The sequence below is a fragment of the Neofelis nebulosa genome, chromosome 4 (assembly GCF_028018385.1).
Source record: "Neofelis nebulosa isolate mNeoNeb1 chromosome 4, mNeoNeb1.pri, whole genome shotgun sequence".
NCBI lineage: Eukaryota > Metazoa > Chordata > Mammalia > Carnivora > Felidae > Neofelis > Neofelis nebulosa.
In genome coordinates, this window is record NC_080785.1 from 91,764,487 (window position 1) to 91,791,017 (window position 26,531).

General features: G+C 38.6%; 1 long non-coding RNA gene across 1 annotated transcript in view; it reads right to left on the minus strand.

Annotated features, from left to right (window-relative positions):
- Nucleotides 1-21,868: 21,868 nt before the first annotated feature.
- The window catches only part of LOC131509540 (uncharacterized), a 43,367-nt gene continuing 38,704 nt past the window's right edge, over nucleotides 21,869-26,531 (minus strand). Inside the window, exon 3 of the long non-coding RNA XR_009260564.1 lies at nucleotides 21,869-22,159. This is a non-coding gene — a long non-coding RNA (uncharacterized LOC131509540). The remainder of the gene's footprint in view (nucleotides 22,160-26,531) is intronic.

The following is a 26,531-nucleotide window of genomic DNA, read 5'->3' on the forward strand; positions in this document are numbered from 1 at the left end:
TTTAAGAGTAGAAAGGCCAACAAAAAGATTATAGCTATAATCATTCTTTTTTATTTTTAACTCATCCTTCTCTTCCTTTGTTATACAGCCTATCCTCTAGCAAAATATATAAATTCAACACATTTCTATTACTTTGGTACAGAGTGTTGTAAGAAATAGTATCTTATGTTATGTAGTGCATTTTTACAAAATCCTTCTGCATGTATGAACTCTTTTGATCCTCAAAGAAAACTCTATAGAAGTGAAAATTATTGACACAATTTACATAAGTTCATTTGGGGTTTAGGCCCCATTCACTCCACTGCAGGTGAGTTAGCAGTTACCTTTCCCACCCTCATGGCAGGAGATCCCCTCCTTATAGAGCAGCTGAGTCTGGTTCTAAATGTCACCACTCTTTCTTTCTCTAGACCCTGCCTATCTTACCCGCCAACTCCTTCGCTCATTCTCTCCATGGAATTCGATTCAATTCAATTCAATTCAATTCAATTCAATTCGATAGGCAATTAACAAAGGCTAACCATAAGCCAAACTGTATACTAAGAATTGCAATGACCAAATTGACACCCTCAAGGAGTAGCCAAATTAACTAGGGAGACAGGGGAGCAAATTATTATAATATGGCAACGATTACAATAGAGGGTTGCATATGGTACCACAATAGTTCCAAGAAAGGGAGCAATTAACTCTGCCTGGTAGGCTTAAGTAAGTAATGGTTGAGTCAAAAGTTGAAAGATGAGTAAATAGGGTAGAGAGGGCATCACAGACGGACACAACCTTACCTGGGCAAAGGTAAAGGAGTGGGGAACTGCAAGAAGTTCAATCTAACTTCCTATTCATATTAACACCCAATGTAATTGGAGAAAAACACACAAAAGTTACTTGAGGATCACTGACCTCAATTGAGGTCACAAGGCTACTCACACTCCTAGACTACTACTTTACAACTTCTTTCTCTGCAAACTTCCACCTGTTCCCAATCCTTTCTTCACTCTGGTCTTATAACTTTGTCTATTACTGCACTGAGAAAATCAGATCAGTGAGAATTTGCAAAATCACCTATCACATCTATCATTCCATCTACATCTATTCCCGTGTGCTCTGCTTTCACCAACATTAATATGAAGGATCTGTTCATCCCTCTCTGAGTCAATTATGTTTTGGACACTAGACTCAAGGCACTCTTGCTCTCTCAAGAACATTGTTATAAGCAATTCTCCCCCACTCTCCCACATCATCATTTCCATCAGCAATATGGAAAATACAAAACACTTATTTCTTGAATTTTAAAAAGAAAAAAGAAAGTCCTCTCTTGACCCTGCTTCCTTCCCTTCCCACTACTGCCTCATTTCTCTCCCTCACTTTGTTACAAAACTCCTTGAAAGAATTGCCTTATCCACTCTCTACAGTCCTTCTCCAATTCTCTGTTGAACCCACTCCAATTAGGTTTTTCCCCAGTGCTACTGAAATGGTTCTTGTCACATGTCAATGAACTCCACTTCACAAAATCCAGTGATTACTTTTTATAATTTTTTAAAGTTTTTTATTTATTTTTAAAGAGAGAGAGAGTGAGCAGGGGAGGGGCAGAGAGAGAGGGAAAGAGAGAGAATCCCAAGCAGGTTCCACACTGTCAGCATGGAGCCTGACACAGGACTTGAACCCACAAACCATGAGATCGTGACCTGAGCTGAAACCAAGAGTCAGAAACTTAACCGACTGAATCACCCAGGTGCCCCTGGTGATCATTTATTTGACTTCTTCCTATTTGACTGCCATCAGCACTTGACCCATTTGATCCCTCCCTCCTCAAAACACATTCTTCACTAGGCTTCCTGGACTTGAGGTCCTCCTCCTGTCTCTCCTCCTTCAGTGGCCACTCCCTCTAGTTTCCTTTGTTGGTTTCTTCACATCTTTCAGAACTTTAAGAGTTCTCTAACTCTAACCCCAGAGCTCAGTCCTTGCACATCTTCTGTCTCTTCCAAGGTGATTTCATGCAATCTCCTAGCTTCAATACTAAGTAATCCAGCCATGAGTCCTGCCTGCACTTCTCAGTTCTAACTCCAGATGCCTATATCTAACTGCATGCTCAAAATGCAGCTTGGATGTCTGATAAGCATCTCAAAGTCACCATGTTAAAAAATCAACTCCTTATATTTCCTCTAAAATCCATGATCTCTAACACACAAATTAAATTTTTTTTTCAACGTTTTTTATTTATTTTTGGGACAGAGAGAGACAGAGCATGAACGGGGGAGGGGCAGAGAGAGAGGGGGACACGGAATCGGAAACAGGCTCCAGGCTCCGAGCCATCAGCCCAGAGCCCGACGCGGGGCTCGAACTCACGGACCGCGAGATCGTGACCTGGCTGAAGTCGGACGCTTAACCGACTGCGCCACCCAGGCGCCCCACTAACACACAAATTAAAACTACCTCCATCCTGTGGTCCAGGCCAAAAAACCTTGGTGTCATCTTTGATATCTTGTTTTTCTCATACCCTACATTCAATCCACAAGCAATTCTATTATATCCACCTTTATAATATATACATGATCATAATCCTTCTTTGTCCACTTCTTCTACCCTGATTCAAGCTACAGTTACTTCTGGATTACTATAATAACCTCCTTATTTGTTTTGCTTTTACACTTGCCTCCCACTCCATCCTACTCCCCATTAGCCAGAGTGATTTGTTTAAAATGTAAATTAGGGCCACCTGGGTGGCTCAGTTGGTTAACCATCTATCTGACTCTTGATTTGGGCTCAGGTCATGATCTTAGGGTCATGGCATCAAGCCCTGCATTGGCTTTGTGCTAGGCGTGGAGCCTGTTTGAGATTCTCTCTCTGTTTCTCTCTCTCTCTTTCTCCCTCTTCCCCTGCCCCTGCTTGCACTCTCTCTCTCTCTCAAATAAATAAATAAATAAAATGTAAATTTGATCTGACCACTCAACTGACTTTCCATCTCATCTAAAATAAAAGCCAAAGTCCTTATAATGACCTTTACATCCTTCATGATATGCATCCCCACCCATATCCTCTCTGACTAAATAAATGAATGAGTAAATGAGTGAATGAATTATAGAAAAGAGAAAAATAGGATAAGAGTAACCCTAGAGAGTTAGTCAGATGATGAGCAACCTTTTAACCAAGCCAGGAAGTGGCTTCAGATTTATTTGAATATAATGGGTAGTCGTCAAAGGTTCAGAATTCTAGTACAATAACTATCTCCTATAAACTGTTTCTAGGATCCAATTCATATGTCACCTTCTATACCAGTCCTGACTCTCTACCAATTGCCCATTCCCCCCAGAAATCCAGCCACAGGAAACTTTTTGCTACTTTTTTAATGTGTCATCTTTTCAAACTTCCATGCCTTTGCCTTGTTTCTTCTGCCTGGAATGCCCTTCCTTACTCCGTCTATTTGAAATCTGTCTACTCTAAAAGATTCACCTCAAGTGAGTCTCATTTTTGTAAATCCTCCCTGGCTGCCCCAGAGAATCATGTGTTTTCTTCTTTGGACTTCCAGAGTACATTTATCCACCTCTATTACAGATGTTATAAACTCACTATAGTTAATTTGTTTACATAGTGGCAAATCCCTAGAGGACAAGGTCCATGATTAGTTCTAGATAAGGCCTCTGCTCTTTGCATACAGTGTCTACAACCTAGTACATGCTCAATACATGTTTGATGAATGAAAATGAGGCAGAAAAACAGAACAAAAATTAGTAGAGGGAATATATAAGAGAAACCAGGAGAGTGAAATGTCATCAAAAACAAAACAAGAGGTATTTTCAAGAGGTAAGGAGAGTTTTGTGTTTTGTTTTGTTTCAGAGTTTTAAATAAGCTGACAGATATCACTGTACTTAACAAGTAGGAAATATGTGGAATAAAATAGTCAAGGTTCAGTAGAATATAACAGAAATTATCTTCTATCTAAGCAGTGATTTAATATGAGGAATTGGGTGTTCAAAACACCATGAGAAGGGTTGGTTTAGTGGGGTATAGATTGCATTTTCCGAATCCAAGGATGACACTGCAGAATTGTCTTGCCAGAATAACCCCAGCCTCTTCTGCAATGAGAAAGCTAGAAACAAGGAGGCCACCAGTGGAACTGTTGGCTCCAGAGCCACTACACCTGCTAGGCCTGCACCAGCCAAAGCAAATGTCCTATACCCTGTCCCCTGATACCAGTGACTGGCCCCTAAATCTCTGTTAATGCTACCACAGGAAAACACATCTCCATGACTAAGTGCATTAGTTTTTAATTGCCGTGTAACAGATTACTACAAATTCTTAAAACAACACTCATTTATTATCCTAATTCTGTAGGTCCAAAGTCCAAGCAGACTCACCTGGGTTCTCTGCTTAGGGTATCTCTATGTAGGAGTCAAGGTGTCCGTAGGTTGGGTTCTTATCTGGAGGCTCCAGGGAGAAATCTACTTCTAAGCTCTTTTGGGTTTGGCAGAATTCAGTTCCTTGCAGTTACAGGACTGAGGTCTTTATTTTCTGACTGTGGAACAGGGGTCACTTTAAAATGTAAGAAGGCCATTCACAGTTCCTTCCACAGGCCTTCTTACAGACCCTCCCATAGCATCACAGCTAGGGCAAGACCCTTCTGTGGAATCTCCCTCACACTAACTCTTCTGGCTTCTGTTACTGCCTCCAGCCAGAGAAAACTCTCTGCTTTTACATGGGTTTACATGATGAGATTAGGCCCACCCAGACAATCTCTCTATATAATACAACATGACTAAAGAAATCATATCTCTTCATATTCATGGGTTCCCACGATTAAGGTATGGAACCTTGGGGGCTATTTTTTAGAATTCTGCCTACCACATTGTGTTTGCCAAAAAGTAAAAAAATAAAAAGCTGTAGAACCAATAGATATGTCTTTCACCTTCTGAATTAGTCAATATTCTCCAGAGAAACAGAAGCAATAAGATGTATATATATAGAAAGAGATTTATTATAAGAAATTGGCTCACATGAGTGTAGACACTGACAAGTCCCAGGATCTGCAGGGTTAGCAGGCAAGCTGGAGACCCAGGAGGGCTGATTGTATATTTCTGGTCCAAAGGCTGGCAGACTTGAATCTCAGGAAGAGTTGATGCTTCAGTCTGAGTCTGAGGAAGAGACCAATGTTCCAGTTTAAAGGCAGTCAGGCAAGCAGTAGGAATTCCCTATTATCAATGAGAGAGTCATCCTTATTCTATTCAGGACTTCAATTGATTGGATAAGGCCCACTACATTAGGGAAAGTAATCTGCTTTACTCAATTGTACAGATTCAAATATTAAATCCATCTAAAATACCATCACAGAAGACCCAGAATAATGTTTAAGCAAACATCTGGAACTCTGTGGCCCAGTAAAGTTGACACACAAAATTAACCACCATATCTTCCAAATTTCATGCAAGTACATGAACTGGATGAACCTAAGTCCTATCCAGAACCCCAGCTGCAGAGGCATTAGGCAGCTTGGGAAGGTGCATTAGGACAGTGTCTTTCAAACATTTTATCCCCAATCTACTATAAGGAACACATATTTCACCACAACCCAGTAAAAGCACACACATATACATACATATAAATAAATGAAACAAAATTTCATGAAATATTGGTTAGCTTTACTAAGTGTAATGTACTTTTATATTTTATTTATGGTTCTATTTCATTTTAAACCATGCTGATCTTGATTCACTAACCAATTTCATGACCTTCCAAAAAACAAGGCATCATTAGGAAGGCAGACTGATCTTGAGGGTCAATCTTTGGGAAGTAATATTCCTTCAGTTACATGTTTCACAATGTCTGATATGTAATACTCTATTTGTTAAGTTGAATACAATGGGCTTTCAATTCAGTCTCAAGACATACTACGAAAATTCTGAATCCTTTTACAGGGGTAGGTCCACCAACTATCCAATAAAATGAAACAACAGATACCAAGGGATGCCCTTTTGCTGTCTCCCACCCTATTCAGGAAGGCCAAATTCACTCTAATATAGGGGACTTATTTTTCAGGGAGCAAATGACCAAGGGGTGTTCATGCACAAAGTGCAGACATGATGAATTATTATAAAGAGGTGTTGAAGCATGTAGAAATTGTCCACTTCTGTGCCACTTATAATAAGTGCTTAACTCCCTTGCATTATTATGCCAATGCATAAGGCACAGTTTAGAGAACATTACTCAACAATAGCAGCTTTTGGGTTTCATGTTTCTGTTACACACCCCCCTAGAGTGAACTGTGTCTCTGCAATAGTTAAGGTCCTAAAGAAGAATTCACCCACTTTGCACTGCTTGGTCTCCCTAATTATGCTGTTCTCCATGGAAATGACTTACTTATTTAAATGCTTGGTTTTTGTTCCTTGGATAAACAGTAGACATATTTCTGAGTGCAGAATTTCTTTTTTCTCCCCCCAATATATGAAATTTATTGTCAAATTGGTTTCCATACAACACCCAGTGCTCATCCCAAAAGGTGCCCTCCTCAATACCCATCCCCCACCCTCCCCTCCCTCCCACCCCCCATCAACCTTCAGTTTGTTCTCAGTTTTTAACAGTCTCTTATGCTTTGGCTCTCTCCCACTCTAACCTCTTTTCTTTTTTTTTCTTCCCCTCCCCCATGGGTTTCTGTTAAGTTTCTCAGGATCCACATAAGAGTGAAACCCTATGGTATCTGTCTTTCTCTGTATGGCTTATTTCACTTAGAATTTCTATTTAAGTGTATTTATGCCCTAAGCAGATTGTAGGGATCTGCTCAGGGAGTCAACTTGAATTGATCCTTTTCATGTCTATTGCCACATCACTGGCAGAGTTTCACACAGTCAGATTTAATTCTGTCTGACTGAGAAAAAATGAAGAATTTGGCCTTCTTCAACAAAGATCATATTATGAAGTCATCTTCGTTCAGTTGCAAAAGATTGTGAATGAGGAGACAGGGACATTATATGATCCAGGAAGTGAGGTTGTAGGGCTAGCTTGTGGTGGTTGTAACAAAATCTCAACATTGCATAAAAACTAGAAAACCTTGAAACCACTGAAACTGTGATGGTCTGGGGACTCTTACCATATGGATTGTCAAAAATCTGGATATATGCTTTATACAGAAGCAATAAAATTCATTCATTTAATATAAATTTAATAAGCATATATTATATGATATTTAGAGCTCTACTATAAACACAGAAATGATCAAGACAGACCAAAGCCCATCTTATATAGTAGAGGGAGGCAGAGGACCACTAACTGGTAGACAAGTTATTAACAAATGGACAAGGTAAATGGAGTACTGGGATTCAGCCAGCTCCAAGTTGCCTAAAGCAAACATATGCTCTGTCACCCATCTCATCTATGGACCATAGTTCTAAGAGTTATGACACATTTATAATTGCTACACGTGATAACTGCCAGGGTATTTCCCTTTTTCCCCAGTAACATTTATTTTTAAGAAGTGAAGTGAGTTATTGAGAGATACTGGGGATTCTGAGAATCAGTGGATGCTGGTGGACCAGGCTTGAAATAGCAGTCCTGGAGGTCAAAAGGCACAATATCTAATCATGTTTTCTTTATAAACAGCTTAATTAAGGCATAACTGATATACAATAAACTGTACATATTTAACATACATAATTTGCGGGGTACCTAGGTGGCTCAGTCGGTTGAGCATCGGACTCTTAATTTTGGTTCAGGTCATGATCTCAGGGTGGTGGGATCAAGCCCTGTTTTGGGCTCCACTCTAAGCGTGGAGTCTGCTTAAGATACCCTCTCTCTCCCTCTGCCCCTCTTCCCCACTTATGAATGCTCCCTCTAAAAAAATCTAATAAATAAATTAATAATAGTAATAATAATCTATATAATTTGGTAAGTTTTGATGTACATATACATCCATGTATACATCACATCAAGGAATATATCTGTCACCTCTAAAAATGTCCTTGTATCCCTTAGGTATCCCGCCACCCCCCCCACGCCTTCCCAATTCCCATTCCTAGGCAATCCCTGGTTGTTTTCTGTCACTATACATTATCTCACATTTTCTAGGGGTGGGGGAGTTGGCTTCTTTCACTTAGCATTTTGAATTTTATCCATACAATTGTGTGTGTCAATAGTCCATTACTACTTTGTTTATCCATTAACATGTCAGTGGACATTTGAGTTGTTTCCATGTTTGGCCTATTTATTTCTTTTTACTTGAGAGAGAGAAAGAGAGAGAGAGAATGAGTGAGAGAGGGCAGAGGGAAAGAGAAAAAAGAATCTTAAGCAGGCTCCATGCTTAGCATGGAGCCCAATGTGAGGCTCAATCCCACAACCCTGGGATAATGACCTGAGCAGAAATGAAAAGTCAGATGCTCAATGAACTGAGCCACCCAGGTGCTCCTTAACCTATTGTAAACAAAGCATCTATAAACGTTCATGTAAAATTTTTTGTATGGAGATATACTGTGATCTCTTTAGGGAAAACACTTGAGAGTAGATTTGGCTGAGTCATATACTAGGTTGCATGTTCAACTTTTTAAGACACTATCAAACTGTTTTCCAGAGTAGTTTTCTCACTTTTACATTCCCATCAGCAGTATATGAGAGTTCCAGTTATTCCATATCTTAGCTAACACTTGGCAGCCCAGTCTTTTGACTTTAGACATTCTAGTGGGTATGAAATGTTATCTCACTGTAGCTTTTATTTGCATTTACCCTTATGATGCTAAACACCTTTCCATATATTTATCTGCCATACATATATCTTTTTTGGTAATGTGTCTTTTCAAATCTTTTGCTCATTTTTTTTTGGATTATTTAGCTTCATAATACTGAGTCTTGAGAATTGTCCAAATGTTCTAGATATAAGTCCTGTGTCACATATATGATTTATAAATATTTTCTCCCAGTCTCTGTCTTGTCATTTCAAATGTTAGTTCTTTGAAAAGAACTCAGTTTGATAAAGCTCAATCATATTTTTTTCTTGTAATGAATCATACTGCTGGTGGGGTAGCTAAGAAATGTTTGCCTAATCTAAGATCATAACAATTTTATCCTTTAGGTACTTTAAAAATGTTGTCCTACTGTATTCTAGATTACATTGGTTCTGATGAGAACTTTGCTTTCATTTTTATCTTTTTCCTCTGTATCTCTGGATTGAAGCAATTTGATTATGATGTGCCTTGATGGAGTTTTTCTCATGTTTCCTGTCCTTGAGGTTCATTGACCTTAGTGGATCTATGTGTTTATAGTTTTCATCAACTTTGAAATTTTTTGTCCATTATTTATTCAGTTAGTTTTCTTGCCCATTCTCTTTGGAGATCCAATTACATGTGTATTAGACCATCTGAGGTCTTATTTTTTCCATGTGTTTCATTTTAGATGGTTTCCATTGCTATGTCTTTAGGTTCACTAATCTTTTCTTCTGCACTGTCTATATGCCATTAATCCCATTCAGTAATCATAGACCAGATTTCTCATTTTAGTCATTGTTTTCATCATTAGAAGTTTGATTTAGTTCTTATTTATTAGTAGCATGTCTCTATTTAACATGTTCATTCTGTCCTCTAATTTCTTGGATATATGGAATATAGTTATAATAACTATTTGAATGTTCTTATCTATTAATTGTATCATTTGTGTAATTTCTGGGTCAGTTTCAATTGATTGATTTCCCCCTTCATTATCGGTTTTATTTTCCTGCTTCTTTGCATGCCCGATCATTTTTTATTGGTTGCCAAACATTGTGAATTTTCCCCTGTCGAACGCTGGATATTTTTAGATTCCTGTAAATATGCTTGGTTTTTGTTTTGGGACATAGTTTACTTACTTAGAAATTGTTTGATCCTTTCAGGTCTTTCTTTTAAGATATTTTAGGCAAGGCAAGGGCAGCACTTAGTTGAGGGATAATTTTTCCCCAGTACTGACACAAGACTCAAGTATTTTCCAAATGGAATGTAAATTATGAGGTCTTCCACACTGGCTATCAGGAACAGACATTATTATTTTTTTTTCAATATATGAAATTTATTGTCAGATTGGTTTCCATACAACACCCAGTGCTCAACCCAAAAGGTGCCCTCCTCAATACCCATCACCCACCCTCCCCTCCCTCCCACCCCCCATCAAACCTCAGTTTGTTCTCAGTTTTTAACAGTCTCTTATGCTTTGGCTCTCTCCCACTCTAACCTCTTTTTTTTTTTTCTTCCCCTCCTCCACGGGTTTCTGTTAAGTTTCTCAGGATCTACATAAGAGTGAAACCATATGGTATCTATCTTTCTCTGTATGGCTTATTTCACTTAGCATCACATTCTCCAGTTCCACCCACGTTGCTACAAAAGGCCATATTTCATTCTTTCTCATTGCCACGTAGTATTCCATTGTGTATATAAACCACAATTTCTTTATCCATTCATCAGTTGATGGACATTTAGGCTCTTTCCATAATTTGGCTATTGTTGAGAGTGCTGCTATAAACATGGGGGTACAAGTGCCCCTATGCATCAGTACTCCTGTATCCCTTGGGTAAATTCCTAGCAGTGCTATTGCTAGGTCATAGGGTAGGTCTATTTTTAATTTTCTGAGGAACCTCCACACTGCTTTCCATAGCGACTGCACCAATTTGCATTCCCACCAACAGTGCAAGAGGGTTCCCGTTTCTCCACATCCTCGCCAGCATCTATAGTCTCCTGACTTGTTCATTTTGGCCATTTTGACTGGCGTGAGGTGATATCTGAGTGTGGTTTTGATTTGTATTTCCCTGATGAGGAGCGACGTTGAGCATCTTTTCATGTGCCTGTTGGCCATCCGGATGTCTTCTTTAGAGAAGTATCTATTCATGTTTTCTGCCCATTTCTTCACTGGGTTATTTGTTTTTCAGGTGTGGAGTTTGGTGAGCTCTTTATAGATTTTGGATACTAGCCCTTTGTCTGATATGTCATTTGCAAATATCTTTTCCCATTCCATTGGTTGCCTTTTAGTTTTGTTGGTTGTTTCCTTTGCTGTGCAGAAGATTTTTATCTTCATAAGGTCCCAGTAATTCATTTTTGCTTTTAATTCCCTTGCCTTTGGGGATGTGTCGAGTAAGAGATTGCTACGGCTGAGGTCAGAGAGGTCTTTTCCTGCTTTCTCCTCTAAGGTTTTGATGGTTTCCTGTCTCACATTCAGGTCCTTTATCCATTTTGAGTTTATTTTTGTGAATGGTGTGAGAAAGTGGTCTAGTTTCAACCTTCTGCATGTTGCTGTCCAGTTCTCCCAGCACCATTTGTTAAAGAGACTGTCTTTTTTCCATTGGATGTTCTTTCTTGCTTTGTCAAAGATTAGTTGGCCATACGTTTGTGGGTCTAGTTCTGGGGTTTCTATTCTATTCCATTGGTCTATGTGTCTGTTTTTGTGCCAATACCATGCTGTCTTGATGATGACAGCTTTGTAGTAGAGGCTAAAGTCTGGGATTGTGATGCCTCCTGCTTTGGTCTTCCTCTTCAAAATTACTTTGGCTATTCGGGGCCTTTTGTGGTTCCGTATGAATTTTAGGATTGCTTGTTCTAGTTTCGAGAAGAATGCTGGTGCAATTTTGATTGGGATTGCATTGAATGTGTAGATAGCTTTGGGTAGTATTGACATTTTGACAATATTTATTCTTCCAATCCATGAGCAGGGAATGTCTTTCCATTTCTTTATATCTTCTTCAATTACCTTCCTAAGCTTTCTATAGTTTTCAGCATACAGATCTTTTACATCTTTGGTTAGATTTATTCCTAGGTATTTTATGCTTCTTGGTGCAATTGTGAATGGGATCAGTTTCTTTATTTGTCTTTCTGTTGCTTCATTGTTAGTGTATAAGAATGCAACTGATTTCTGTACATTGATTTTGTATCCTGCAACTTTGCTGAATTCATGTATCAGTTCTAGCAGACTTTTGGTGGAGTCTATCAGATTTTCCATGTATAATATCATGTCATCTGCAAAAAGCGAAAGCTTGACTTCATCTTTGCCAATTTGGATGCCTTTGATTTCCTTTTGTCGTCTGATTGCTGATGCTAGAACTTCCAGCACTATGTTAAACAACAGCGGTGAGAGTGGGCATCTCTGTCGTGTTCCTGATCTCAGGGAAAAAGCTCTCAGTTTTTCCCCATGGAGGATGATGTTAGCTGTGGGCTTTTCATAAATGGCTTTTATGATCTTTAAGTATGTTCCTTCTATCCCGACTTTCTCAAGCGTTTTTATTAAGAAAGGGTGCTGGATTTTGTCAAAGGCCTTTTCTGTATTGATTGACAGGATCATATGGTTCTCTTTTTTTTTTTATTAATGTGATGTATCACGTTGATTGATTTGCGAATGTTGAACCAGCCCTGCATCCCAGGAATGAATCCCACTTGATCATGGTGAATAATTCTTTTTATATGCTGAGGAACAGGCATTATTAGTGACCCTATATGACAGTGGGTATTGTTCCTTCTAATCCTTTTGAGTTTTTCTTCCCCTGGCCTCAGATAGTTTCCTCATACACAAGAATTGATCAATGCTCAATTTAATACTCAAGGCAGACACCTGTTGATCTCTGGAGTTCTCTCTGTGACCAACTTTCTTCTCTTTGATATTCTGCCCTGTGAAATCTAGCAGCCTTCCTGAACTAGTGACTCTTCGTCCATATTCTGCCCTGTGAAATCTAGCAGCCTTCCTGAACTAGTGACTCCTCGTCCACAATTCAGGGAAACTGCTGGGCTTTGCCAGTTTCCTCCTTTCTATACCAGAGCCTCAAAACTCCACCCAGCCAGTAAGCTAGGACACTAGGGATCACTTTGTTTATTCCCCAACATCAGGGATCACTGTACTTCATTGCCTGATGTCTGATGTCTTGAGAACAGCTTTTTCATATATTTTGTATACTCTTTTAGCTGTTTCCAGAAGGAGTATAAATCCAGTCCCTGTTATTATATTTGGCTGGAAGTAGAAGTGTTAACTCCAAATTACATTTTAATATTGAGTCTTACTTCTCTGGTTTTGTTTTTTATTTTTTTTTTCTTCTTCTTAGATGGTAGATTTAATGTGGACATATGGAGAATGACAATTGCTAGACATGGGGAGAAACTAGAAGGGACGAGCTGGCAGATGGGAAGTATAGTTAGAAAAAAAGGAAAAGAATGAGAACAGGCAGTCAAATCTTAAAAAAGGCATTGATGGAGATTATCAAAGCCATTTGAAATCCCAGCTCTCACCTTTAACACACGTAATACGTGGCTGAAGGAGAATTCAAACTACTGTCTTCAACTTGGAAACTTGAGTCTGCCAGTGAGATTTACTAATTTCTACTGGTCTTCATAACACAGCAACAAAGGCAGAGCTTGAGAATTTGTCCTCTATTTCTCAGAGAGAAAAACACTAAAGTCACCCCGAGAACAGTGCCTGGGTGAAAACTAGAAGTTTTGAATGTATCTTTTTACTGCTTTGTTCAAATGATTATTTAGCAGTGTTCGCCTTGGGAGAGAGCAACACATAGCACAGAAGAAAACACACTGGATGTGAAGGAGTATAGGGTTATGGCCCAACACAGTCACTAATGACCTGTGGGTACTTGAGGAAGTCATTTCACTTTCCTAGGTCTCAATTTCCTCAACTGGAAACTGGAATAAGGACTCCCACATGAAGGGTCATTGTGAGATTAAATGAGATGATGCATGTCAAGTTTTACAGAGCCTGAAACTTAATATTACATGTAAGGTTCTGTGTATTACCTCTTCTAGAGGGATTTTCATTCTTTTTTTTTTTTTTTTTACTGGAAGGAGAGGAATCTGCAATTGCACTGTCAAATAAGAGGTGATTAGAGGACTGGTTTACTGGTCCACCTCCTTCTACTCATCCAGCCATCCTGGCCTGGGTTCCCTCCAAATTAAAGAATCAATGTCAGAAGACCTGAGATTCACACGTAGGTATCTGACCCCAGACAGAATATTAGCCTCTCTTAGCTGTTAAAATGGGGATAATGATAGCTGTCATCTGTGGGGCACTTGTTCTGTGTTTTCAGGTTCTGGATTAAGCACTTTGCACATACTATCATTTAATCCTCATGACCCTTTGTTATTATCTCTATTTTACAGATGAGGCAACTAAGTTTCAGAGATGTTAAGTAACTTGTCCAAGATCACACACAAGTGGTGTGACTGGGATGGGCACGAACTCTGCTCCTATGCCAACATGCATGCTGTCACCCATGTTACACTGCCTTCCCATTAGTGTGTTAAGGATTTGGTGAGTTAAGGGCTACAAGTGTAAGGTAATATGTAGCATGTTGGTGCCCTAGCTAAGATCTTCTTCCCTTCCCTTACCCAGAACATTTTCATATTAACTGAAACACCAGTCCCTACACAACACAACTTCCCTCAAATTTCTCTCAAGGCAAAAGTTGGTCACCCTTGCATAGACTACCCATCTCCTGCAAGGTGGGCCTTCACATAGGGTTTTGCTGCCACATCTAGACTGTGGCTCCACCACTTTGAATCACTTTGAAAAACTCCTGGAAGACTCATGCACCAGCTGACAGTCTTCATGCTCCATCTGCCTATCTTCATCCCTGTCATTTCCTGCTACCCAAGCCACACACATGTACTCATTAAAAATGTTAACACCTTACTCCTGGGCATTCTCTGCCCAGATTCCTGTCATCACCTAGATAATTTCAACATCTTCACTGATGATCCATCTAACACTTAAGTTTCATGGTTCTTAGGCTTACTTCCACTTCAGTGCATTGCCTGCATTGACTGCAATTATATACTGCTCAGAATATAAAAAGCAACTACGTTAGAACTTAAAAGTTAACAATAGGAGGGGCGCCTGGGTGGCTCACTCCGTTGAGCTACCGACCTCAGCTCAGGTCATGATCTCATGGTTTGTGAGTTTGGGCCCCACGTCAGGCTCTGTGCTGACAGCTCAGATCCTGGAGCCTGCTTCAGATTCTGTGTCTCCCTCTCTCTCTGCCCCTCCCCCACTTGCACTCTGTCTCTGTCTCTGTCTCAGAAATAAACATTTAAAAAAAATTTTTAAAGTTAACAATAGGAGGTGAATAGGAGAAGGGAATCAAAATTTGAAGAATGACCCTGTAATGGTTATTATTACATTTCTTCTTGAGCGGGCCATGGGGTGCCCAGACTAAACATTATTCCTGGGGGTATCTGTAGAGTGTTTCTGGATGAGTTTAGCATTTGACCTGGTGAACTCAGTAAAGCAGACTGCCCTTCCCAGTGTGTGTGGGCAGCATTCAATCTACTGAGGTCCTGAATAGAACACAGGGCAGAAAAAGGAGGAATCCATGCCCCACCCCTAGTCCCCACCAGTTCCTTCCTCACTGCATAAGCTGGGACATCAGTCTTCTGCTTCCTTGGATTTACACCATTTTCTCCTCTGTTCTCAGACCTTTGAACTTAGATTGAATCATACCACTGTTTTTTTTGGGTCTCCAATTTACAGACAGTACATCATGGGACTTCCCAGCCTTCATAATTGTGTGAGTGAATTCCTCATATTAAATCATATACTTATAGTCTCCTATTGGCCCAATTTTTCTGGACACACCTAACTAATCCAGACTTATATGACAAATTTGTGTTTTCCCTCTTTTGTCTCCAGTGATTGACCTGAGGGCAGCTCTAATGTGAAACTCTGAAGTGGGTAAAGGCAACAATATGTAGAGAAAACCTATCTTCCTGGCCAGAGTCTCATATTAGCCAGAAAATGTAGAGGAAATCTCCTGGGTTTTTTTTTCTCTCTTTTCTTCTCTTTGCCTTGCCTCAAGAGTATGTTGCCTCAAGAGCTACAACCTAGTGAAATGGGCACCAAAACCCTAAGAGAAAAAACCCCATTTTTCTGACCAGAGATACCAAGAAAAGCAGTCCTACAGCACAGAGGTGAGGGAATCCTATTTATTTATTTAGCTATTTTTTTGCCACTTTGCCCCCCCCCCCAAGGGAAACTGAGTGTTGCAGAAATGTGCAACAGCAGGCTGAATAAAACACCAAAAGAAATCCTCGCTTTCTGGCCAAAGAACCAGATTTGGATTTTCTTATTTTTTGTTTTTCATTTTTTTATTTGAATGCAGTTGAAATACAATGTTATACTAGTTTCAGTGTACAACATAATGATTCAACAAGTTTCTACAGTATACTATGCCCACCACAAATGTACCTACCGTCAATCACCATACAACATTATTACAATATCATTATAATGTGCCTTTTATTCCCATGACTTATTCATTCCCAGACTGGAAGTCTGTATCTCCCTTTACCCACGTTGCTCATTCCTCATTCTCCCTCCCCTTTGGCAACCATCAGGTTGTTCTCTATTTACAGGTTTGATTCTGCTTTTTGTTTCTTTATTCTTTTTTTTAAATTCCACAGATGAGTGAAGTAACGTGATATTTGTCTTTCTCAGTCTGACTTACTACACATAGCATAATACCCTCTAGGTCCATTCATATTGTCACAAACGGCAAGATCTCATCATTTTTGGCAAGACTGTATAATATTCCACCATACACTTATACCACACCTTTATCCATTCATCTATTAGTGGACACTCAGGTTGCTTTCACATCTTCACTATTGTAAATAATGCTGAAGTACACAGAGGGGTGCATATCTTTTCAAATTAGTGTTTTTGTTTGGGTATATACCCAGTAGTGGAATTATTGGATCATATGGTATTCCTATTTTAAAATTTTTGAGGAACTTCCACAGTATTTTCCACAGTGGCTGGACCAATTTACATTCCCATCAACAGTGTACAAGAGCTCCTTTTTCTCCACATCTTTGCCAACATTTGTTATTTGTTGTATTTTTGGTTTTAGCCATACTGACAGGTGATATGTCATTGTGTTTTTGATTTGAATTTCCTTGATGATTAGTAATGCTGAGCATCTTTTCATGTAGCTATTTGCCATCTGTATGTCTTCTTTGGAAAGAAGGTCCTCTGCCCATTTTTTAATTGGATTGTTTGGTTTTTTGGTATTGGGTTGTATAAAGTCTTTATATATTTTAGATATTAATCTCTTACTGGATATATCATTTGCAAATATTTTCTCTCATTCGTTAGGTTGTCTTTTTATTTCGTTAATGGTTTCCTTTGCTGTACAAACCCTTTTTATTTTGCTGTAATCTTTTTTTTCTGGTTTGTGAAATAAACATGATTTATTTGTGACACTAATACCCTCTGACTTCCTCTATGCATTTTAGTAATTGTGATTTGTTCTGTGTTCACAAGTAAATGAAGAAAGTAACTAAACAAGCTGGAGCCCAGAAGCATTCCTTATACAGGTGAGCTGTGTTGGCAGATGAACAGGAATAGATGAACTGAGTGTAGCAGATTGTATTTTCCAAAGACGGCTACCACAGTATCTCCCAACAAATGTGCTCTTCTGCAATGTGACCCTGCCATTTCCCCATCAAGAAGTGAAGTCTCATTATTCTACCTGAGGGTGGCCTTTGTGACCTGCTCTATTTTGCTGTAATCTTAACAGTTCTTTTTTTTTTTCTTTCTTTTTTTTGCTTTTGTTACCCTTACCTTAGAAGACATATCTAGAAAAATGTTGCTGTAGCTGATGTGAGAGAAACTACTGTTGTTTACCCTTCTAGGATTTTTATTATTTAAAGCCTCACATTTAGGTCTTTAATCCATTTTGAATTTATTTTTGTGTGTGGTGTTATAAAGTGATCCAGTTTCATTCTTTTGCATGTAGCTGTCCAGGTTTCCAATACCATTTGTTAAAGAGACTGTCTTTTCCCCATTGTATATTCTTGCCTCCTTTGTTATAGATTAACTTACCACATAATCATGGGTTTATTTCTGGGCTCTCTATTCTGTTTCATTGATCTATGTGTCTATTTTTGCACCACTACCATACTATTTTGATTACTTACAGCTTTGTAGTACATCTTGAAATCTGGGATCTTGATAACTCCAGCTATGTTTTTGTCTTTCAAGATTATTTTGGCTATTCAGGGTCTTTTGTGGTCCCATACAAATTTTAGCATTATTTGTTCCAGTTCTGTGAAAAATACTTTTGCTATTTTGATAGGGATTGCATTGAAACCGTATATTGTTATGGGTAATATGGACATTTTAACAATATTAATTCTTCCAATCCATGAGCATGGAATATCTTTCCATTTGTTTGTGTGATCTTCAATTTAATCATTGTTTTTATGGTTTTTGTAGTACAGGTCTTTCACCTCTTTGGATAAGTTTATTCCTAGCTATTTTACTCTTTTTGTGCAATTATGAATGGTGTTGTTTTCTTAATTTCTCTATTACTTCATTATTATTATATGGAAACACTACCAATTTCTGGGTATCAATTCTGTATCCTGCAACTTTACTGAATTCATTTATTACTTCTAGTAGTTTTGGGGGTAAGTTTTAGGGTTTTCTATGTATATTCTTATGCCTTCTGCAAATAGTGACAGTTTGGCTTTTTTACCAATATTGATGACTTTAATTTCTTTTTCTTATATGATTGATATGGCTAGGACTTCTAGTGCTACATTAAATAAAAGTGGCAAGAGTAGATATCCTTATCTTGTTCTTGATCTTAGAGGGAAAGCTCTCAGTTTTTTACATTAAGATGTTAGGTGTGAGCTGTTTAACATAAAAAAAAAGTTTACAAAATAGTATTTTTGTTATGTTGAGGTATGTCCCCTCTAAGCCTACTTTGTTGAGAATTTTTATCATGAATAGATGTTAAATTTTTTCAGATGCTTTTTCTGCATGTATTGAGATGATCATATGATTTTTACCTTTGTTTTGTTGATGTGGCATATCATGTTGATTGATTTGAGAATACTGAACCATCCTTGATTCCCTGGAATAAATCCCACTTGATCATTTTAGTGTGTTGTTGAGTGCGGTTTGCTAATGCTTTATTGAAGACTTTAAAGTCTATATTGTTTGATATAGGTATTGCTACCCTGGCTCTGGGGTTTTGTTGTTGTTGTTTACTTTCATTTGCATGGTAAATGTATTTCCATCCCTTCACTTTAAGTATGTGTGTGTCTTTAGGATTGAAGTGATCTCTTGTAGGCAGCATTTAGATGGGTGTTGTTTTTTATCCATCCTGTCACCTTATGTCTTTTGATTGGAGCACTTAGGCCATTTATATTTAAAGTAATTACTGATCTGTATGTACTTATTGAAATTTTGTTCTTTGTTTTCTCATTGTTTTTTGTAGTTTTCTGCTTCTTTCTTCCTTGCTCTCTTTCTTTGTCATAGATGAGTTTCTGTTGTGCTATAATTGGCTTTCTTTCTCTTTATTTTTTGTGTATTTTTGTGTTTTGAGTTTGTTGTTATCATAAGACTCACATATAACATCCCAAGAATATAACAGTCTGTTAATTTGATGGTCATTTAAGTTCACATTCTAGAAATTTAAAAAGAATAACATTTTTTTACTCCTTCCTCCATATTTTATGTATATGTTGTCATATTTTACATCTTTTTATTCATACTTCTGTAATATCTAATTGCACCTATTTCTTTCCCCTTTAACATTTCTTACATGGCTGATTTAATATTGATAAACTCCTTTATCTTTTGTTTGGGAAACTCTTTATCTCTTTTTCAAATCTTAATGATAATCTTGCTAGGTAGAGTTTTCTTGGTGGTAGGTTTGTCCTTTCAGCACTTTGAAGATATCATGTCACTCTTTCCCACCATGCAAAGTTTCTGCTGAAAATCAGCTTATAGCTTTAGGTGTTTTTTGTTTGTTTGCTTTTGTTTTTAATCATAGGTAAATTTTTGCTTCTCACTTACCACTTTTAAAATTCTTTCTTTATCTTTAAACTTTGACATTTCAATTATTATGTATCATGGTGTGGATCTCCTTGGGTTCATCTTGTTTGGAACTCTGTGCTTCTTGTCCTAGACATCTATTTTTTTTCCCTAGTTAAGGAAACTTTTCAGTTATTATTTCTTCAAATAATTTTTCTACCCCTTTCTCCTTCTTTTGGAATCCCTATAATGTGAATTTTTGCTCACTTGATATTTCCAAGGGATCCCTTAACCTATCCTCATTTTTTAAAAAATTATTTTCTTTTTGCTATTCATCTTGGTGCTTTCCATTAGTCTGTCTTCCAGATCACTGATATGTCCTTCTGCATACCCTAGTGTACTGCTGATTCCCTGTAGTGTGTTTTTTATTTCAGTTATTGTATTCTTCAACTCTGATTTATTCTTTTTTATATTTTCAGTTTCTTTATTAAAGGTTTCACTTAGTTCTTCCCCTTTTCTCTGCAACCCAGTGAGCATCTGTTTTAGTTTTTTTCTGGGATTTTTTTCTAATTCCTTCTTTTAGAGCATATTTCTCTGCCTCCCATTTTGCTTGGCTTTCTGTTTTTGTTTCTATAGATTAGGCAGAGCAGCTACTTCTCCTAAACTTGAAGGAATGGTCTTGTATATGGTTGTCCCCTGTGTAGACTGTGTGTGGCAGTTGGTGACTTTTGCTGGCTGGCTGAAGCCGTGACTGGCCTGGACTGGGGATCCTGGGGCTCTCTACATATCAGGTGCCCTGTCAGGATAGCTAAAGCTGAAGTGAGTGCAGGCTGGGGTGTCCTGGGATTCTGTGTATTGAGGATACCCTGGCAGGACAGCTGAAGCTGAAATGGATGCAAGTTGATGTGTCCTGGGGAGCTCTGTACAAGGGGGTGCCCTGGCAGAGTGGCTGGAACTAAAGCAGTCTATGGGTCAGGAGGTCCTTGAGCTCTCTACACAGAGGGTGCCTGGGCAGGATAGCTGAAACTAAAGTGGGTACCAGCTGAAGGGACTTGGAGCTCTACATGCAGAGGACACCTTGACAAGATATTTGAAGCTGAAGTGGATGTAAACTAGGGTATGCCAGGACTCTCCACCCAGAGAGTGCCCTGAAGGGGCAGCAGGAGCTGAGGTGGGGTACAGTCCAGAAATGGATCTTTTACATGCTTGTTGCTCTTTGAAACTGCAATTTTTTAAAGAAAAAAGAAAAAAAAGCATGGCTTGTGTGTGTGTGTGTGTGTCCCAGTGCAATTGGCACTGGTGTGCATTGTGGGCCTGGGGCTTACTGAGGCTGCAGGCCAGCCATAGAAACTGGATCCTGCTCCGGTCCGTGCTTTTAAGGCAGATGGAAAATGTGGGGCCTGAGTGGTTCAGTCAATTGAGTGGCTGACTTTGGCTCAGGTCATAATCTCATGATCTCGCAGTTCATGAGTTTGAGACCCACATCAGGCTCACTGCTGTCAGTGTGGAGCCCTCTCTGGATTCTCTGTCCCCCTCTCTCTGCCCCTGCCCTGCTTGTGCTCTCTGTGTCTTAAAAATAAATAAACATTAAAAAAAATGGTGGATAAAAAAATGTAAACCTGTCATTCTCCAGTCCCTGTCATCTCCAGTCTGGGGAGACCCAGAGAGTGCTCCCATGGCTCCTCTGTTGTTGTTAGCAGAATTCTAGTCCTCTCTTTTATATGCCAGTTGCTCTTTTTAAACTGTAGCTTTTTTTTTTTTCTGTGCCCAAGAACAGAGGAGTCTGTTCCTGGTCTCTCAGTACTATCTCTCCCCACTTCCCTTGGCAACATTAGGGGTGAGGGTTCCCTTTGTTACTGTCTGTTTCTCTTGCTGTTGTCTTTTGATATTCTATATTTTGTTGGGCAGAAGCTGTTCAGTCAGTCCTCAGTTCTTCAGGAGTAATTGTTCTATCAATAGGTATAATCCTGAGGGAGCTGGACAAACTGGAAGTACAGCTCCTGGCTGGCTCACCAAATATGTAGCCAGGGAGTTAGGGTGCAAGAGCACCTAGCTCCAGGGGACCCAAAAAGACCAGGTTTGTCTACTCACCACTGACAAAATCCAAAGGCAGAGGAACTAGTGGAGATGAAACAAAGAGGGAATTTATTCAGTGAGGCCAACACCAGGAAGATAGCAGACTAACATCAAAGACTGTCTCTAAAGTACCAAAAATACTTCCAGGAATATGTAAAGAAAATGTGGGACAAAGGTGGGTGGGTACATGCAGGTGGTCAGTAAAGGTCAGGTTGGTCATTGTCTTGGAGTTGATGGTGGAGTCTTATTGGCTCAGGGCAGTCCTTATTGCTTGAGGGGTAGTTTCAGTTCCCGGCAGGCGTTGCTTTGCCCTCAGGGTCTTTGGCCCGAATTAAGAGACAAACTGGAAAGAAGAACTTAATCAACTAGAAAGTTAAGGTCAATATGGAGGTAGTTGAAGTCCTCTTTCGCCTAGGAGGAGGTGAGTTCAAGGTCTTCCTATACTACCACCTTGGACTGGAGCTAGAATAGGATCCCTTTGAATGTGGAAAGTTTGGGAGAAATCCAAGAAAGGAGAGAATCAAAGAAGGGAATCTCCCAATTCTGTGTGCAAATTGTCATAAATACCAGTACCTCCCCTGAGCACAAGCATGGCATGGACAGAAAAGGCATAAAAAAGGCTTTCAGATTGGAAAAAAAAAAGAAAGAAAACTATCTCAACTCTTTTATTTTTTTAATTTTTATTTTAGAAAGAAAGAGTGAGCAAAGAGGGTGAGAGAGAGAGAGAAAGAGAGAGAGGGAGAGGGAATCTTAAGCAGGCTCCATGCTTAGCACAGAGCCCAACACAGGACATGATCCCATGACCCTGGGATCATGACCTAAGCTGAAACCAAGAGTCAGACACTCAACTGATTGAGCCACCCAGGCACCCTGAAAACTATCTCAACTCTTAAATGATGTAATTATTAACATCAAAAGAATCCTAAGGAGTATACATCAATTTTCTAGAACTCATAAATAATTTATAAACACCAGAATACTAGGTCAATATATAAAAATCAGTTTTATTTTTATACATTAGCAATGAACAATTAGAATATGAAAAATTTTTTAAGTACCATTCAAAATCATACCAAAAATTGAAATACTTAGATTTAAATCTAACAAAACGTGTACAGGATCTGTATGCTGAAAGCTACAGAAGGCTGATTGGAGAAATAAAGGAAGATATAAATAAATAGAAAGATATGTCATGTCTATCCATGGAAGCCTCAGAATTGTTAAGATGTCAATTCTCAACTTAATCTATAGATTCAACATAATCCCAATCAAAATTCCAGAATTTTTTGTAAATATCAACAAGCTGATTCTAAAATGTGTATGAAAAGACAAAGGAACTAGAACAGCCAAACAGCTTTGAAAAAGAACAAAGCTGGAGAACTCACTTTACCCCATTTTAAGACTTAGTATAAACCTACAGTAATCAAGGCAGTGTGGTATTGAAGAAAGATGGACACATAGGTCAAGGAGACATAGCAGAGAATCCAGAAATTGAGGCTATACACGAGCATAGTCAACCAATTTCTGACAATGACACATAGCCAATCGAACGGTAAAGGGGATATAGTCTTTCATCAAATGTTACTGGAACAATTAAATATTCATAGGCAAAATAAATAAATAAGTAAGCCTTGACCTAAATTCATAACTTGTATAAAAATTAACTCAAATGGATTGTGGATGTAAATGTAAAAGTGTAAAACTATAAAGCTTTTATAAGAAAAAAGGAGGAAATCTTCAGAAAGTAAAGTTAGGCAAACAGTTCTTAGACATGACATGAGAAAGCATGATCAATACATTTTTTTAAAATAGTAGTTTGGGCCTCAACAAAATTAAAAGTCTCTGCTCTGCAAATGACACTGTTAAGAGAATGAAAAGGCAAGGTACAAAATGGGAGAAAATATTCGCAAATCACGAATGCATCAAGAATATATTAAGAATTCTCGAAATGCTAAAAAAACAAACAATCCAAATAGAAAATGGGCAAGAGCTGAACTGGCCCTTCACCATAGAAAAGGTACATATGGTAAGTAAGCATGTGAAAGGTTGCTTAGTAGCATTAGTCATTACGGAAATGCAAGTCAAACTACAACTTTACACCCATAAGGAAGGATATAATAAAGTAAGACAAATAATAACAAGCAAAGAGGTGGAGAATTTAGAACCCTCATGTATTGCTGGTGGAAATACATTGCTGCTTTGGAAAAGTTTGGCAGGTCTTTAAATAGTTTAACATAGAGCTACCCTATGACCCAGCATTTCCACTCCTAGGTATATACCCAAGAAAAACGAAAACGTATGTCCACGCAAAAACTTGTACACAAATGTTCATAGCAACATTACTCATAATAGCTAAAAAGTAGAAATAAACCACAAATGCGCGTTGCTGGCGAATAGATAAACAAAATGTAGTATATCCATAAAATGGAACATTAGTTGGCAGCAAAAGGAAATAAAGTACTCATATGTGTTACAACATGGAAGAAGTTTGAAATCATAATACTGAGTGAAGAAGCAAGTCACATATTGCATGGTTCTATTGATATGAAACACCTAGAACAGGAAAATCCATAGAAAGAGAAGAAATTAATTGTTTCCTAGGGCTGGGAGGAGGGGTGAATGGGCAGTGACTGCTTAATGGGAACAGGACTACCTCTTAGGTGATAAAATATCTTGGAAGTAGACAGAGGTGATGGTTGCACATGACTGTGAATGTACTAAATGCCACTGAATCTGACACTTTAAAATGGTTAATGGTTAATTTTATGTTATGTAAATTTTACCTTGATTTAAAAAAAAAAAAACCTGAAATCTAGGGCCAATCATCTTAACTACGCTCTCATGAGCACTCATAGTTCATTTACACTTTTTGTCTTCTGCTCCACTGGCTCTTACAATTTCCTGACCGTGGATTAGCCTATCCACTGATGAAACCCTGGTGGTTCTTTGACTGTCAATCTTTGTGAGACCCTTACCAATACCAGTTGCAGAAGTTGTTTCAAACTTTTACTGCCCTTCTAAGCTGTAACCATACCCCTCCTCCCAGATGGTGTTCATCTTATACATGCAGAGTAAGTAAAACTATCAATCATATGGTACTTAGGGGGAGCTCAATAATCCACTGAGTAGATGAATGAGCACTCTACTCTCCTACATGTCACTACCACCACTAGCAATATCTGTATCCTTTGCTCCCTTTCCTCTTGTTCTAAAAAGGAAGTATTTCTCAATACGCCTCCTTCCCAAACTAGCCTGCCTGTCACCTTCCATGCTTCTTAATGCCCCCAGGAGGAGCCCAGATTCCTTATGGGACATTTCCAGCCTCAGTTTCCCTCATCTCCTGTCACAGGGATTGTTCTCCCTACACCCTCACCCATCACTGCCCTTTCTTCTACCTTGACTTGTATACTCAGAGTCAGCCTTTAATACCTACCTCAATGCCCATGAAGTCTTCCCCAATACCTTTAGCTAAATCCCTACCACAGGATTTGACATTGATTGGGAGGTTATTGGTAACAAGCAAAAACCATCAGGAAACTTCAGGAAGACAGACTCAGTGCAATAAGTTACTACATTTTCACTCTCACTCATGAGTGGATGGTGGAGTCTTCCAGAAGCTACACAGACTGAATGGAGATGCAGATATGAGAATCCAGCTATCTTTTATTAAATCAATCATTAAAGAGATTAGCACAAATGTAAAACAATGCTCATCTTCTCACTGATTTCTTTTGGAAAATATTGTTATTTTTCATAAAAATATGTTATTTGTATTAACATATATTGATTTTATTGCTATTTTTAAATGATTTAAATATTTTTGAAATTTCTTGATTTTAATTTCTAATAAACATCAATACATATGATGCACATGAACAAAAGTTCTTTGGGGTCCTTAATAATTTAGTACAAAGTGTGTTCTGGACCAAAACTATTGAGAACCTCTCTATTCTAGGATTGCTAAGCAGAGCTGTGGGCCTGCATGAAGCTGAGTATTGCATATGTGCAATGGAGCTGGTGACTTGCTTTTCTTCAACAGCGTCTATTGGTTTTGGAACAGGAGGCGGAACAAGGAAAATGTACTTTTGAGTTGATCCACTACTGAGGTTTGGCAGAGTTACTATGGGCAGACTGGGTCAGGCTGTCTTGTTCTTCTAGATAAGGTGGATAAATCCTGTCATCTTAATAAATTATTCCTCACATTTTGCAAGAATTGGGAAGATTAAGAGGTTCCTTAACCCCGAATTTCCTTTCCTTCACAAATCCCTTTTGAATCATTTTAATCTGGTTAATTATGCACTTAGAGCAGTTTTTCCAGCTTCTTATGGTCTAGCTGTTATGTTCAGTGACATAAACAAATACCATCTATTCAATTTCATTGTTTGATCTGTCTCTGAGGATGTACTCTGAGGGGGTTACTTCAAGTAATGGAGTCTGTTAAATTATGTACCCAGTTGCTCTGACTGGATTATAAATTTCCATACAGCGTGGATATTCAATAAAGGATTCCTAAAGGAGATGGGCTGTTGATGATGATTATGACAACAGTGATGTTGATTCATTGATTCATTCAACAAATATGTTTTGAGCATTTAGAATGAGATGACACAGTCTAGACACTGAGGATTCAGCAGCAAACAAAAGGAGTGAAGATCCCTGTGCTCTTAGTGCTTAATAGTCCAGTGGGGGAGACTGACAAAGATAATGGAAATAGA